Raw genomic sequence first — 15,502 nt, forward strand, 5'->3', positions numbered from 1 at the left:
GATAGCTCTCTGGGATTTCACCTCCAATTGGCCAGCTGTAGTCAACAAGTCTCTGGTCTTGTCCTTGGGATCTCTGGTTCCTGTAGTCAAGTGCTGAAGTGGCTAGTGGGCAAGAGCCTCCACCAAGCATCTTCCCTCCTCGATGGTCAGCCTAGAATGAGCTGGGCTGCTCCCTTTTATACTGATGCAGTAGTTGGAGCTCAGTCTGAGGGGTGGGACATCCACCACCCATAGTGTGGGGTTAACCTTTTATTGCATAGTAGAGGGTATGCAAACCCCATCACACTGGTGTATGTTTTTTCCTAATTATAGTATTCAGGTGCGGCTCTAGGCACCAGCAAAGCAAGCAGGTGCTTGGGGCAGCCCATTTGCAGGGGCGGCAGCAGGCAGGGATCCAGCCTGGGAGCTGAGAACCAACAGGAGGCCCTGGGAGCTGTAGTTCCTTGGTTAGCTCCCTGCCTATAGAGCTAGCCCTGGAGCAGGGAAAGAACTACATTTCCCAGCATTCCCTTGGCCGCTATCAACAGGAAAGAGAGGGGGAGAGAGTATGGTAGCTGAAATCTCATGCTGCAGGTTGCTGTGAATGGAGAGCTCACTGCTAGAGCCGGGTGGCGCTGTGAATGGGGAACAAGTGTGCCCAAGGAGTAGAAGGCTTTGGCCCAGATATCCCCTTCGGAAGACATCCCTAGACTGGATTAGGGATACTGGTGTGACCTCACCTTGCAGCTCCCAAAGAAGGAATTGGGTGGACTAAATGGACAGTGCCCCTCTCTATCTGAAGCCTAGCAAGGGAGGTACGTGGATCCTACTAGAATTTAAAATGAAAAGTAAGGGAGGGGAGGCTTTACTGGACCTGGGCAGCTTTAGCTACAGTACCAGGCACGTAGGAGGATTTCCACTTCTGAACCATGGAAGCAGAAATTTACTTTTCCATTCCAGATATTAAGAAAGGGAATCTAGCACCTGCCTTCCAGATTTGAACATCCTCAAAATTCAGGCGTGCTCAAGCTCAATTTGGGCAGCTGTTACTTCATTTCTCCCAAATCAAATATACTCATCCACTGTAATTTGCTGTAGAAAAAGTAGGATAAAATTGACCAAGAAATGCTTCTCAGTGTTTTTTAGGATTGGAATTGCTATTTTCAACAGCCATTGCCTTTTTTTTAAAATTTTATTTGTTTAAAAGGAAGACAGGGATATTGCATTGGCAAATTCCCCATAGAAAGAAAGAGTGGAACAAAAGAATAATAAAGGCACCTCAACATTTCCTCATTTATGGAGGACAGTCTTATAATGTGCATTCAGATATCCTCCAATCACACAAGCTGAAAATTGTTCCACTTTACTGCAGTTCTGTAACCATATGGGAACCAATCCTGTCTGTGTTTTGTGCACATTCAAAATTTCTGCTGAATGACCCGCCCTGGGTGGCGGGGAGAGCTTAGGGCTGGGGTAGTAGGGGGTGCGGGGGGAGAGCCCAGGCCTGGGGTGGCAGGGGGGTGCGGGTCGGGGGGGGAGAGCCCAGAGCTGGGACAGCAGGGGGTGCAGGTCGGGGGGAGAGCTCAGGGCTGGGGCAGCAGGGGGGTGCGGGAGGGAGCCCAGAGCTGGGGTGGGGGCAGCAAACATTTTTTTTGCTTGGGGCGGCAAAAAACCTAGAGCCGGCCCTGATAGTATTGCAAGCTTTCTAGAACTATAATTCTGAAAGTAGGCCTGTAACTATGCACTGCATCTAGGCTTAGTGCTGTGGTCTTTAAAGCCAGTGACATTTTTGACAGATTCAGTGGGAGCAGGATTTGGTCCTTGGATTTGATCCTGCTCCCACTGAAATCAATGGTGAAACTTCCACTGACTTCAGTAGAGCAAGCTCAAGCCCTTAATTAAGTGCTTTATTTAGCATGTATAGATTCAGGAGAGCTACACTGTTCTTACAGCAGCATTAACCTTTTTGATTGCCTCCTCCTTTAGTGGAATTAGGAACACATCCATCCCATTGACTACTCTCGTGGTCCAAAAATATCCAAAGCAAAAGAGAAATCTCACAGCTCATGAGGTCATCCTGAATAACAGATTCAGAAATCAAAACTAGTCTGCCACATATCTTTAAGGCAGTTAATGATAGATTCTTTCTACTCAGAATACATTTTTAGTGTAAATATCAAAACTCTCCTTCTGCACAATGATCTCATACTATGCCATATCATGAGGGGAATGAGAAGAGCGTAGAAAATAGTCAGAAGTGTTCAGTGAGAAAGTCAAACTACATGCTCTGAGTGGCTGCTTTTATGGCAAAACACCTTAGTTCAGAGGTCAATTCAAATTTATTTCATATTCCCACATTTCTAATTAAACCATACATGATTTGAGAAGATATTTATATGCAGCATTATTTCCTGGGGGTTGGTATTCTTTTATCAGTTCTCTAAAGCAGATGGGATTCATAGTATCCCCCCAAGACCTGGGGAAATACATTCAATGAATGTTCTATCATGTTTCCATAGACAGAAAACAAAGACATTTTGTTCCACAGATGAAATGTTTTGAATTATAAGCATCAAGACAAAGTGGTCCCAAATGAAATGAAAATATTTGAGTGCTACAGAAGACAATATTTCCAGAATGATTTTTTTCTTTGGCTGCCTAAGCAGAGAAAAAGCCCTATTCATTTTCCTAAAATTGATATTTTTTAAATACAATGAATTGGAAAGGTTTGCCAATAATTGCTTCCTCCCATGTCAAGACAACACAAATTTTATATCATGCATGGTTTGATTTTATTTTTTAGCATCTATAGAAAAGACAATTAATGTTGCCTTTTGGGAAATTTTCTAGATTTTAGTCCAAATTCTACAACATAGGCTCTACTTTTACAGGTGTAATATTTTTTGGGGGTGCACTATTACTTGAGCACACAATAATAGCTCTTAAAGTATATTTACATGAAAACCCCACTTGTAGATGCAAATTGAGAAAATATGTTTTGCCTGTGTATCTCTTACCTTTGGCCCATTGCAGGATATTGCACAAATGATTGCAGGCTTATACTAGTATATATCATGAGTACTTGGATGTAAAACCAGTGTAAGAGCAAAATCAGGCCATGTAGATATAAAATTTTGCACATACAACTGGAACTCATGTTGAAGACCTAATTTAAAAATAGCCTTAAGAGCTATAGTGTCAAAAAGTTTCAGATTTTGTATGTGTACAGCTGCTTTTTATGAACAAAGCACATATTAGTGAGCACAAACTGGGTAACTATGTGATTAAATATGCAATTTACACATGCAACTAAGTTTTCCATAACACCACCATGCTCACAATGACAGGGTCATTAGAAACACTTAAGGCCTTGTCTACACCTACAGGGAATAAATGCTGCTGCAATTGATGCAGTGGGAGTCAATTTAGCAGGTCTAGTGAAGACCTGCTAAAATCAACCACAGAGCACTCTTTGGTTGACTCCAGTACTCCACCGGAACAAGAGGAGTAAGGTAAGTCGACGGAAGAGCATCTTCCATCAACGCAGCGCAGTGTAGACACAGCGGTAAGTCAACCAAAGCTACGTTGACTCCAGCTGCATTATTTGTAACTTAGGTCGACTTACCCCAATAGTGTAGACAAGCCCTAAGCCCTGTTGGGGGTTTGTTTTGCTGTAGGTGGTGGGGGTGGTTTGCTTTGGTTTGTGTTTCCTGGACTAACAGGTTTTAGGTGGGAAGGCTATGACCGATACAGAGGCAGCAGTGGAAGACACAATGAAGATGACTGGATGTGGAAGCTGCGGCATGTACATGATTCTGGAGGGGGTACCTGAAAAGAGTTTTGTCTGCATGAAGTACCTCCTGATAGACCTGATGGAAGAAAAGATCCAAGGATTAGAGATGCAGGTGGAAACTCTGGTTGAGTTTAGAAGGGGGTTCGAGCAGATGATGGAGCAGAGACATGAGGAGGCTGAAGGGAAAAGCTCAGACTTGCAGATGGAAGCAGGACCAAAGAATTCTGAGGGGAGACTGCTGGGTGAGGAAAGTGGACAGTGGAATCATGTGACTAAGAGAACCAGGCAGAGGAAAAGATGAACCAGTGAAGGAGAAACAGAGCTCAGGAACAGGTTTGCAGAGTTGGAAAATGAAGAAGGGGCAGAGCAGGTGGTCGCTGAAGGTGAGAGGGCAAGGAAAAAGAGAAGAGCAGCTAGTTCTATAGGAAGAGGGGAAGAGTCAATGGAGACAACAGCATCAAATATGAGCCTCAGGAGGATATGGGATGGGTTGCAGAGGATTGCAAGGGACAATAGAAATTGAGAGGACTTGCAGCCAGAGGGAACAAGGATAGACCAGAGAATCACACCGTCACAAGGAAAAGGCAGGTCTACGTGATTTACTGAGAAGAATAGACAGGCTTGTAACTAGAGCTGATCTGTAGGTGTGCTGTCTGCCAGGTGCTAAGATATGGGATGTGGACCTGAGGCTGAAAAGGATCCTAACGGGAGTGGGAAAGAATCCGCTGATTGTCCTTCATGTGGGAACGAATGATATGGCTAGATTCTCGCTGGAATGTATCAAGGGAGACTATGCCAGACTGGGGAAGACACTTAAGGAAATTGAGGTTCAGGTGATCTTCAGTGGGATTCTGCCTGTTCCTAGAGAAGGGCAACAAAAGTGTGACAAGATTATGGCGATCAACAGATGGCTCAGGCAGTGGTGCTATAAGGAGGGCTTTGGGATGTATGGCCACTGGGAAGCATTCATGGACAGAGGACTGTTCTCTCGGGATGGACTTCACCTGAGTAAGGCAGGAAATAGACTTCTAGGCTGGCACAACTGATTAAGAGAGCTTTAAACTAGGAATTTGGGGGATATGGTTGGGAGATGTCCAGGTAATCTCCACGCCGGAATTTAACATTGAGAGGGAAGAAAACAAAGTAAGAAAGGATACAGCCGTGGGTAGGAGAATGGACATAAGGAGGAAGGGTAGTGTAGATACCAGTCTAATAGGTGATACTGGTGGTAGAATGTCTGTGCCTAATCAGGTAAAGAATGTCAGTGAAGCCAAATGACAAAATTTAAGATGTCTGTACACTAATGCGAGGAGCCTAGGTAACAAAATGGAGGAACTAGAGCTACTGGTGCAGGAAGTGAAACCGGATATTATAGGGATAACAGAAACATGGTGGGATAGTAGTCATGACTGAGTACAGGTATTGAAGGCTATATGCTGTTTAGGAAAGACAGAAATAAAGGCAAAGGTGGTGGAGTAGCATTGTATATCAATGATGAAGTAGACTGTAAAGAAATAAGAAGTGATGGACTGGATAAGACAGAGTCTGTCTGGGCAAAATTCACATTGGGAAAGAAAGCTACTAGAGCCTCCCCTGAGATAGTGCTTGGAGTGTGCTACAGACCGTTGGGATCTGATTTAGATATGGATGGAGACCTCTTTAATGTTTTAATGAAGTAAACACTAATGGGAATTGTGTGATAATGGGAGACTTTAACTTCCCAGATATAGACTGGAGGACAAGTGCTAGTAATAATAATAGGGCTCAGATTTTTCTGGATGTGATAGCTGATGGATTCCTTCACCAAGTAGTTGAAGAACCAACAAGAGGGGATGCCATTTTAGATTTGGTTTTGGTGAGTAGTGAGGACCTCACAGAAGAAATGGTTGTAGGGGGCAACCTTGGTTTGAGTGATCATGAGCCAAATCAGTTCAAACTAGACGGAAGGATAAACAAAAATAGATCTGGAACTAGGGTTTTTTTATTTCAAAAGGGCTAACTTTAAAGAATTAAGGAAATTAGTCAGGGAAGTGGATTGGACTGAAGAACTTGTGGATCTAAAGGCAGAGGAGGCCTGGAATTACTTCAAGTCAAAGTTGCAGAAACTATCAGAAGCCTGCATCCCAAGAAAGGGGAAAAAATTCTTAGGCAGGAGTTGTAGACCAAGCTGGATGAGCAAGCATCTCAGAGAGGTGATTAAGAAAAAGCAGAAAGCCTACAAGGAGTGGAAGATGGGAGGGATTAGCAAGGAAAGCTACCTTATTGAGGTCAGAACATGTAGGGATAAAGTGAGAAAGGCCAAACGCCATGTAGAGTTGGACCTTGGAAAGGGAATTAAAACCAAGAGTAAAAGGTTCTATATCCAGATAAATAAGAAGAAAACAAAGAAAGAAGAAGTGGGACCACTAAACACTGAGGATGGAGTGGAGGTTAAGGATAATCTAGGCATGGCCCAATATCTAAACAAATATTTGCCTCAGTCTTTAATGAGGCTAATGAGGATCTTAGGGATAATGGTAGGATGACAAATGGAAATGAGGATATGGAGGTAGATATTACCACATCCGAGGTAGAAGCCAAACTCGAACAGCTTAATGGGATGAAATCAGGGGGCCCAGATAATCTTCATCCAAGAATATTAAAGGAACTGGCACATGAAATTGCAAGCCCATTAGCAAGAATTTTTAATGAATCAGCAAACTCAGGGGTTGTACCGTATGACTGGAGAATTGCTAACATAGTTCCTATTTTTAAGAAAGGGAAAAAAAGTGATCCGAGTAACTATAGGCCTGCTAGTTAGACATCTGTAGTATGCAAGGTCTTGGAAAAATTTCTGAAGGAGAAAGAAGTTAAGGATATTGAGGTGAATGGAAATTGGGACTGTCATAAATAGTTAGTAAACGGTTAAAACATAGTACCTGGTGGGCACCTGACCTGAGGACCATTCAGGGAAGAGAATTTGAAATTCCTAGGAGGGAACTTTCTCTCTCTGGGTGTGTGTGTGTTCTTAGCTGTTTGGAATTACAAGGGTCCAGATGTTTTAATCAAGTCTTCTGCAAGTTTCCATCTTTCTGAACTAATTTCTTCTAGTCAAGATAGTGAGTATTAGAAAGGTACTTTGTGTCCTCATCTAATAATCCTATGTTTGCAATTCTGTGTGTTTGTTATTGATTATTCTTCATTCTGCCTGTATTGTTTGTACTGAGAAGGAGAGAGGATTCTCTCCAGAACTTAGCAAGGTTATACCCTATGAGTGTCCAGCTTGGACTCATAGAGATTCTGTATTTTCTTGTTTTTCTTTTAATAAATTCTTTCTATAAAGATTTGATTAAATCCCTCTACTGTGGATACAGGGGGAGGGGCTAAGAAACTCTCTCTCGGTGGTGAGACAAGCTTATCTCCGGGCAGAGAGGGGAGGGGGGAGGTTTCTCTCTCTGTGAGTTGATCTGTGTTTCCCCAGGGAACATCTTTGGAAAGAGGAAGGGGGGAATACAGGGGTGTCTCGGCCCACGTGAATCAACTGAGTGGTGGCAGCCAGAAGGGGACCTACCCTAGGATTTTAGGGTGGGGGAATACATGCTGGTCCTCAACTTGAAACCCCCCAGTTTCAAGTGAGGGTAAGACCATGACAGGGACAAAATACAACATGGTTTTACAAAAGGTAGATCGTGCCAAACCAACCTGATCTCCTTCTTTGAGAAGGTAACAGATTTTTTAGACAAAGGAAACACAGTGGATCTAATTTACCTCAATTTCAGTAAGGCATTTGATACGGTTCCACATGGGAAATTATTAGTTAAATTGGAAAAGATGGGGATCAATATGAAAATTGAAAGATGGATAAGGAACTGGGAGACTACAGCGGGTCATACTGAAAGATGAACTGTCAGGCTGGAAGGAGGTTACTAGTGGAGTTCCTCAGGGACTGGTTTTGGGACCAATCTTAATTAATCTTTTTCTTACTGACCTTGGCACAAAAAGTGGGAATGTGCTAATAAAGTTTGCGGATGACACAAAGCTGGGAGGTATTGCTAACACAGAGAAGGACCGGGATATCATACAGGAAGATCTGGATGACCTTGTAAACTGGAGTAATAGTAATAGGATGAAATTTAATAGTGAAAAGTGCAAGGTCATGCATTTAGGGATTAATAACAAGAATTTTGGTTATAGATTGGGAACACATCGGTTGGAAGTAACAGAGGAGGAGAAGGACCTCGGCGTATTGGTTGATCACAGGATGACTATGAGCCGCCAATGTGATATGGCCATTAGAAAAGCTAATGCGGTTTTGGGATGCATCAGGCGAGGTATTTCCAGTAAAGATAAGGAGGTGTTAGTACCGTTATACAAGGCACTGGTGAGATCTCATCTGGAATATTGTGCGCAGTTGTGGCCTCCCATGTTTAAGGATGAATTCAAACTGGAACAAGTACAGAGAAGGGCTACTAGGATGATCCGAGGAACGGAAAACCTGTCTTATGAAAGGAGACTGAAAGAGCTTGGCTTGTTTAGCCTAACCAAAAGAAGGCTGAGGGGAGAGATGATTGGTCTTTATAAATATATCAGAGGGATAAATACCAGGGAGGGAGAGGAATTATTTAAGCTCAGTACCAATGTGGACACAAGAACAAATGGATATAAACTGGCCATCAGGAACTTTAGACTTGAAATTAGACATAGGTTTCTAACCATTAGAGGAGTGAAGTTCTGGAACAGCCTCCCAAGGGGAGTAGTGGGGGCAAAAGACATATCTGGTTTCAAGACTAAGCTTGATAAGTTTATAGAGGGGATTGTATGATGGGATAGCCTAATTTTGGCAATTAATTGATCTTTGATTATTAGCAGGTAAATATGTCCAATGGTCTGTGATGGGATGTTAGATGGGATGGGATCTGAGTTACTAGAGAGAATTCTTTCCTGCATGCTGGCTGGTGAGTCTTGCGCACATGCTCAGGGTTTAACTGATCACCATATTTGGGGTTGGGGAGGAATTTTCCTCCAGGGAAGATTGGCAGAGACCCTGGAGGTTTTTCGCCGTCCTCTGCAGCGTGGGGCATGGGTCACTTGCTGGAGGATTCTCTGCACCTTGAGGTCTTTAAACCATGATTTGAGGACTTCAATAACTCAGACATAGGTTAGGGGTTTGTTACAGGAGTGGGTGGGTGAGATTCTGTGTCCTGCATTGTGCAGGAGGTCAGACTAGATGATCATAATGGTCCCTTCTGACCTTAAGTCCATGAGTCTATGAGATAAATATCAAATAGGTGAACACAGACATTTTATGCATACAAAAATGTGACGCCCATTAGACGTTTGGCTCTAAAACTGTGAATAGAAGAAATTTTAAGAAATCACCTCATGTATGCCGGTTAATTTTTAAGTATGTTTTCCATTCCTGCCGAATTCTGCCAAATCCAAGCTCTGTAATTAAAAGGGGGAAAAAAGAGATATAAAAGGACTCATTGTTCCTGTTAAGTTTCTTTTTTTGGGGTCTTTCACTCTACAACAGGGGTCGGCAACCTTTCAGAAGTGCTGTGCCGAGTCTTCATTTATTCATTCTGATTTAAGGTGTCGTGTGCCAGTAATACATTTTAACATTTTTAGAAGGTCTCTTTCTATAAGTCTATAATATATAATTAAATTATTGTTGTATGTAAAGTAAATAAGGTTTTTAAATGTTTAAGAAGCTTCATTTAAAATTAAATTAAAATGCAGAGCCCCCTGGACCGGTGGCCAGAACCCGAGCAATGTGAGTGCCACTTAAAATCAGCTTGTGTGCCGCCTTCGGCACGCATGCCATAGGTTGCCTACCCCTGCTCTACAAATTAAAAACAAAAATATTGTTGTTTTTTGTAAAATACTGTCTATCAGAAGGCAGCTCTGTGGTCTTGATTCCAAAAGGTATTTTAACCTAACTAAGCATCTGAGAAGTCGCGCTTAACAGAAATCTGACCTTATCACAGGTGTTCTCGAGGTGTTGTTGAAAGGTAAACCTCTGGTCCACTGTAACGCCAAGATACTTTGGATTAGCTTAAGCAGCAAAGAATCCTTTGGCACCTTATAGACTAACAGACGTTTTGTAGCATGAGCTTTCGTGGGTGAATACCCACTTCTTCGGCTTGCATCCGAAGAAGTGGGTATTCACCCACGAAAGCTCATGCTACAAAACGTCTGTTAGTCTATAAGGTGCCAAAGGATTCTTTGCTGCTTCTACAGAACCAGACTAACACGGCTACCCCTTTGATACTTGGATTAGCTTAGTTGCTGATGCTCTCACTGCAGAACTGAACATCCGGTTTGGTATTAGCCATTTCATTGTTCAGATGGAAAGCAGTTATCAGGGTTTTTTTTGGATTAGTTCTAAGTTTCCAGCATTGGAAATAATCAGCCATTGTGCTAAGATCTCAGGTTAGGGTGCAGCTGATGGTATGGAGGCTCGTATCCTGAACAGCTAGGGCAATATCATCTGCATACATGAATTTCCTTGACTCCATCACTGGTGTATAGATTTAAAAGTATTGGGGCCAAGACAGAACCTTGAGGGATGCCAGAGTTAAGAGTTCTTAGTCTACTGATCTGGCCATTAAGGTGTACCTGAAAGAAGCGGTCCCCAGTCATTGCTGCCAAGAGGCGAATATTTCGCCGGCAGTGAATGATGCAGGAGACCTTGAGGAAGAGGCCCTGTCTCCAGACAATGTCCTATGCTGAGGATAGATCAACAAGGGCGATTTCTGTCTTCAACTTACATTGGAATCTTGCTTACATTGGAATCCAACTTACATTGGAATCCGTGTGGCTGGTAAGTGAAGCTACTTGATCACAGCAGTTTCTCTTCAGGAGAAATCTTGCCTGCTCCACTGGGAGGATGTCTTCAATAATATCAGACAGACGGTGAGGCAGCGCCCATTCCATGAGCTTGCTGGTGGTTGAGAGGAGAGAGATGGGGCTGTAGCTGGCTGCAACCTCTGTGGGTTTCCCAGGCTTCAGTAGGGCAAACACTGTTACCTGTTGCCAGCTTGCTGGCACTTCTCCAATTTTATGCACGGCAGTAAAAAGTGCCACCAGCCATTCCCATCCCATCTCCCCAGGTTCTTGAGAAACTCTGGAGGAATGCCATCAATACCTGCAGCTTTCCAGCTTTTGGTTTCCAACAGCGCAACATTGATCTCATCAACACAATATGGGAAAGAGAATGCAGATTCCTCCAGGCATTGTTGAAGGTTTCTGTGGAGTTCCCACTGGACCTCCTGGCATGTAAACTTGTCTGTTGGCATCTTGCTGTTAGAAAGAAGATGAGAGGCAAATAATAGTGAAAATCATTAGAGACAAGGGCAGAAGAAACCACAGAATCCCAAGGCCAAACAATGGAAAACATTAAACTGTATAGATGCCCCCAAACTCCTGACTGTGGACTGGGCTGCTGTAAAGCCACTTGGATCTTTCTCTGTAGAGATAACATTAAACCCTTACATCTTTTTGAGGGAAGACTGCCAATAAAGCCAATGAACCATGAGTTGCTAGCTGTATATGACGGCCTATTTTAATCATCTCAATGAAGTTAAGCAACAGAATATTAATGGGATGTACAGGTGAAGCAATTCAGCTCTCACAAATGGAAAAAATAAACTTATTTTAGTTTATTCTTTTTTCTCTTTCATTTATTTTTAGTAAATAGATACAAGTTGGCTGTAATAACTGCTCCAAAATCATTGGGTGAACGTGCTTGCTTGTTTCTACATGGTTAAACTCATGAACTAGGTATATCAACACCTTTATAAACTATAACATTCCTTATCTGCTGTAAGTGCAATGGCCCCAGTCATCCCCTCTGTGGGGATATCGCATCATCGAACTGGAAACTGCCCAAGTGTCTCCTTAGTGTATAGGTTTCCGATACATTCTTCCTTTTGAAGTAGGAGGTTTACTCCCTATGAAAGAAGCTGGAGATTCAAGCTCACAAGACACACTGATGCTCTAAGAGCTAACAGAGGCCAAGACATTCTAGGGAGGCCTATGCTTCTGCATTAGCTGGGGGTGCAGGTCTTCCTATCATAGCTTCCTTGCCAACCAGTGCTCCCAGAATGGGGAAAACTTTCCATGCCTGAGGAGAAGGGTACAAAAGTTAATAGCAAATGAATCACAGCTCCAAAAAATAGAAAACCCTTATGCAAATAGGGAATGTGTCTGACCTAAAAAAAGAACCTGAAAAAATTCTAAGGCGGCCTTGCAATGTTCTCTGGCAGATACCAAACATGAACAGGATGAAATGAGAAAGATAAACAGATTTCTGAAGAGTGAAAACTTGCTTAGAATTCTGCCTTGTGGGAGTCTGGATTCGGAAAATTCAAATTACAGCAGATGACATGAAAGCGGGAGATGTCTTCAAAATATATTAGCACTATTTTGTTGAATCAAAACACCACGGCATGATTTCATATGAAACCCCCTCTCATTGAGCCCAGCATCAAACAACAAAAAAGTGGATTCTACAGGACAACTCTACCAAAAGTTCCAAACCCTGCATTCCATGGGGGATCACTTGACAAGTCTACACTTGGGTCAATGGGGTGGGATTTAGGCCCACGGTCTAAAAGGAAATAATGTAAATATCCACAGCTGAAAAGCAGCCACTGCGTATATGTGGCCAGTTTCTCCCTAACATTTTCAGCCTGCATATCTGGATTAATGTCATAAGAATTTCAAATTATAACTTGGTAGCTCTGACTATTTTACTGTGTCAAGAAGCTGTAGGTCTATCAGACTAAAATCCAATTTTTTAATGATGTTTAAGCATGACTGCACATGGTGGATCTTAAAGGCTCTATACAAGTCTGCTTTTTTAAAAATGTGCATTTTAAAAATTGTGCAAGTACTGTAGCTATAATCACATACATTATACATGATTTTAAAATGGGCATCACATGATAAATTACTTACAGATTACAAGACAATGGTGAATTTTTTGACACCATATGGATACCATTTACAGACCATACGCACAGTGAATTGCATATGTGGTAGGTAAGGTATAATCTGCTTGCTGCAGACTCTCAGTCAGTCTGTGTCAGCAAATTGCTGGTGACAACTTCCTCCTCCCTTTCTGCAGGGCAGATCTTTTCATTGATCAAGGACTTTTGCTCTCCATGTTTTCAGCCTTGGCGAAACCATGGTTGGGATTCAGGGGTCTCCTCTTTACAGCTATCAGCCTGGCTATTCTGTTTGGTGGAACACTCCTTATCTAGTCCATAGTGTGCCTCTGCTGCTTGGCTCCTTTAATGACTCCATTTGATATAACTCCATTGCAAGTAACCCATCATAAACAACACAGAGAGGTATAAAATACTTTTTAGGTTTTTTAATCTAGAAACTCCGCAACATTAAAAACCTTCCTCAAAACACCACCCTTGCCATCATGGATTCTGGATTTCTATATATCAGCATCCCTCACCATGATGGTATTGCTACAATATCTACAATACAATGACAAGAAATCCGTACCAAAGTCATCCATTTCATCCTCACCCATAACTTTATATTTAAAACAAACATTTTGTCCAAACCATGAGAACAGCCATGGGTATTAGGATAGCTCCCTGATATGCCAGCTTCTTCATAGGCCACTTCAAGGAAGAATTTCTGGGAAAATGTACCATGAAACCAATGACATACCTGAGATAAATCAATGACATTTTCATCCTCTGGACAGATGACCAGAACTCCCTCGTAGATTTCCACCACAACTTCAACCACCACCACCTGTCCATCAAACTCTCTCTGGAACACTCCCACACCAGCATCAACGTCTTGGACACCAAAATCAGCTTCAACAATGGAACCGTACAGACAATTATATACAAGAAACCCCACACCTACCTTCATAGCTCCTGTAGCAACTCCAGACACACCAAGAATGCTGTTATCTACAACCAGGCATTCAAATACCACAGAATATGCACACAATTATAACTGCTTTCACCAAACAAGGACAGTCCATCAGAGAAGCAGATTGCATCATGGAATGGGACACCCAAACACCCAAAGAGAACCTGCTTCAATAAGCACCGACTGCATGACCATACTTGTCACCTGCCACCCCACACTAGTACCAATATGGGTATCAAACAATTACAACCTGTACTCAATGGGGACTACACCCTCAAAGAAAGCTTTTCCCAACCCCCCTCCTCTGGCTTCAAACCATCCACCAACCTCACCAAGCTTAGCAGCAAACTAGTACACACCAGCTCAAAGCAGCACCAGACTGCCAAAACAACAGATGCACAACTTGTAGATGGATCTCTGCTGCTATTATGATCAACATCCTCCACATCACACCTTTCAAGATCATTCTTCATCCTCAAAGGAAACCCGCACATTACCTTCAAAAGACAAGGCTGAGAACTTAAATTCATAAATCCAGGTTTTTAGTGTCCAGAAAAGTTAACTAGCATCTCTGCTTTATGGTCCATTACAACAGCTTGTAACAAACCCTGCTGCCTAGTAATCTCCATTGTCTTACCACTGTAGATGTGTTAATTGCATGCTTCATTTTAAATGGTCTCCTACAATATGTGTGAACCCCTTTTGCTTAACAATTGGTCCCCACTTGTATTTAACTTGAACACTCTGGTTTCCTTCTCCAGACCTGGAAAAAAAAAGTTATGTGATGCTTGAAAATTTGTCCCTTTCACCAAAAGAAACTGATTCAATGAAAGGTTATTACCTCACCCACCTTTACCCTGGGCCCAACATAACTACAACGACACCGCAAATAAAAAAACACAGGTATTTCCCAGTTCTCCACATAACTAGCTGTGCCTTGTTGCATCTTTCTGTCTTCAAGCTGACTCTCTCCCTTTCTTATTGCTGAGGAGACTGGATAGACTAATGCTATGAATCATAGAATCATAGAATCTCAGGGTTGGAAGGGACCTCAGGAGGTCATCTAGTCCAACCCCCTGCTCAAAGCAGGACCAAACCCAACTAAATCATCACAGCCAGGGCTTTGTCAAGCCTGAGCTTAAAAACCTCTAAGGAAGGAGATTCCACTACCTCCCTAGGTAACCCATTCCAGTTCTTCACCACCCTACTAGTGAAAAAGTTTTTCCTAATATCCAGCCTAAACCTCCCTCTCTGCAACTTGAGACCATTACTCCTTGTTCTGTCATCTTCTACCACTGAGAACAGTCTAGATCCATCCTCTTTGGAACCCCCTTTCAGGTAGTTGAAAGCAGCTATCAAATCCCCCCTCATTCTTCTCTTCTGCAGACTAAACAATCCCAGTTCCCTCAGCCTCTCCCCATGTGCTCCAGCCCCCTAATCATTTTTGTTGCCCTCCGCTGGACTCTCTCCAATTTATCCACATCCTTCTTGTAGTGTGGGGCCCAAAACTAGACACAGTACTCCAAATGAGGCCTCACCAGTGCTGAGTAGAGGGGAATGATCACATCCCTTGATCTGCTGGAAATGCCCCTACTTATACAACCCAAAATGCCATTAGCCTTCTTGGCAACAAGGGCACACTGTTGACTCATATTCAGCTTTTCATCCACTGTAACCCCTAGGTCCTTTTCTGCAGAACTGCTGCCTAGCCATTCAGTCCCTAGTCTGTAGCAGTGCATGGGATTCTTCCGTCCTAAGTGCAGGACTCTGCACTTGTCCTTGTTGAACCTCATCATATTTCTTTTGGCCCAATCCTCTAATTTGTCTAGGTCCCTCTGTATCCTA

This window comes from Mauremys mutica, chromosome 2 (genome assembly GCF_020497125.1).
Source record: "Mauremys mutica isolate MM-2020 ecotype Southern chromosome 2, ASM2049712v1, whole genome shotgun sequence".
NCBI classification, from domain to species: Eukaryota; Metazoa; Chordata; order Testudines; family Geoemydidae; genus Mauremys; species Mauremys mutica.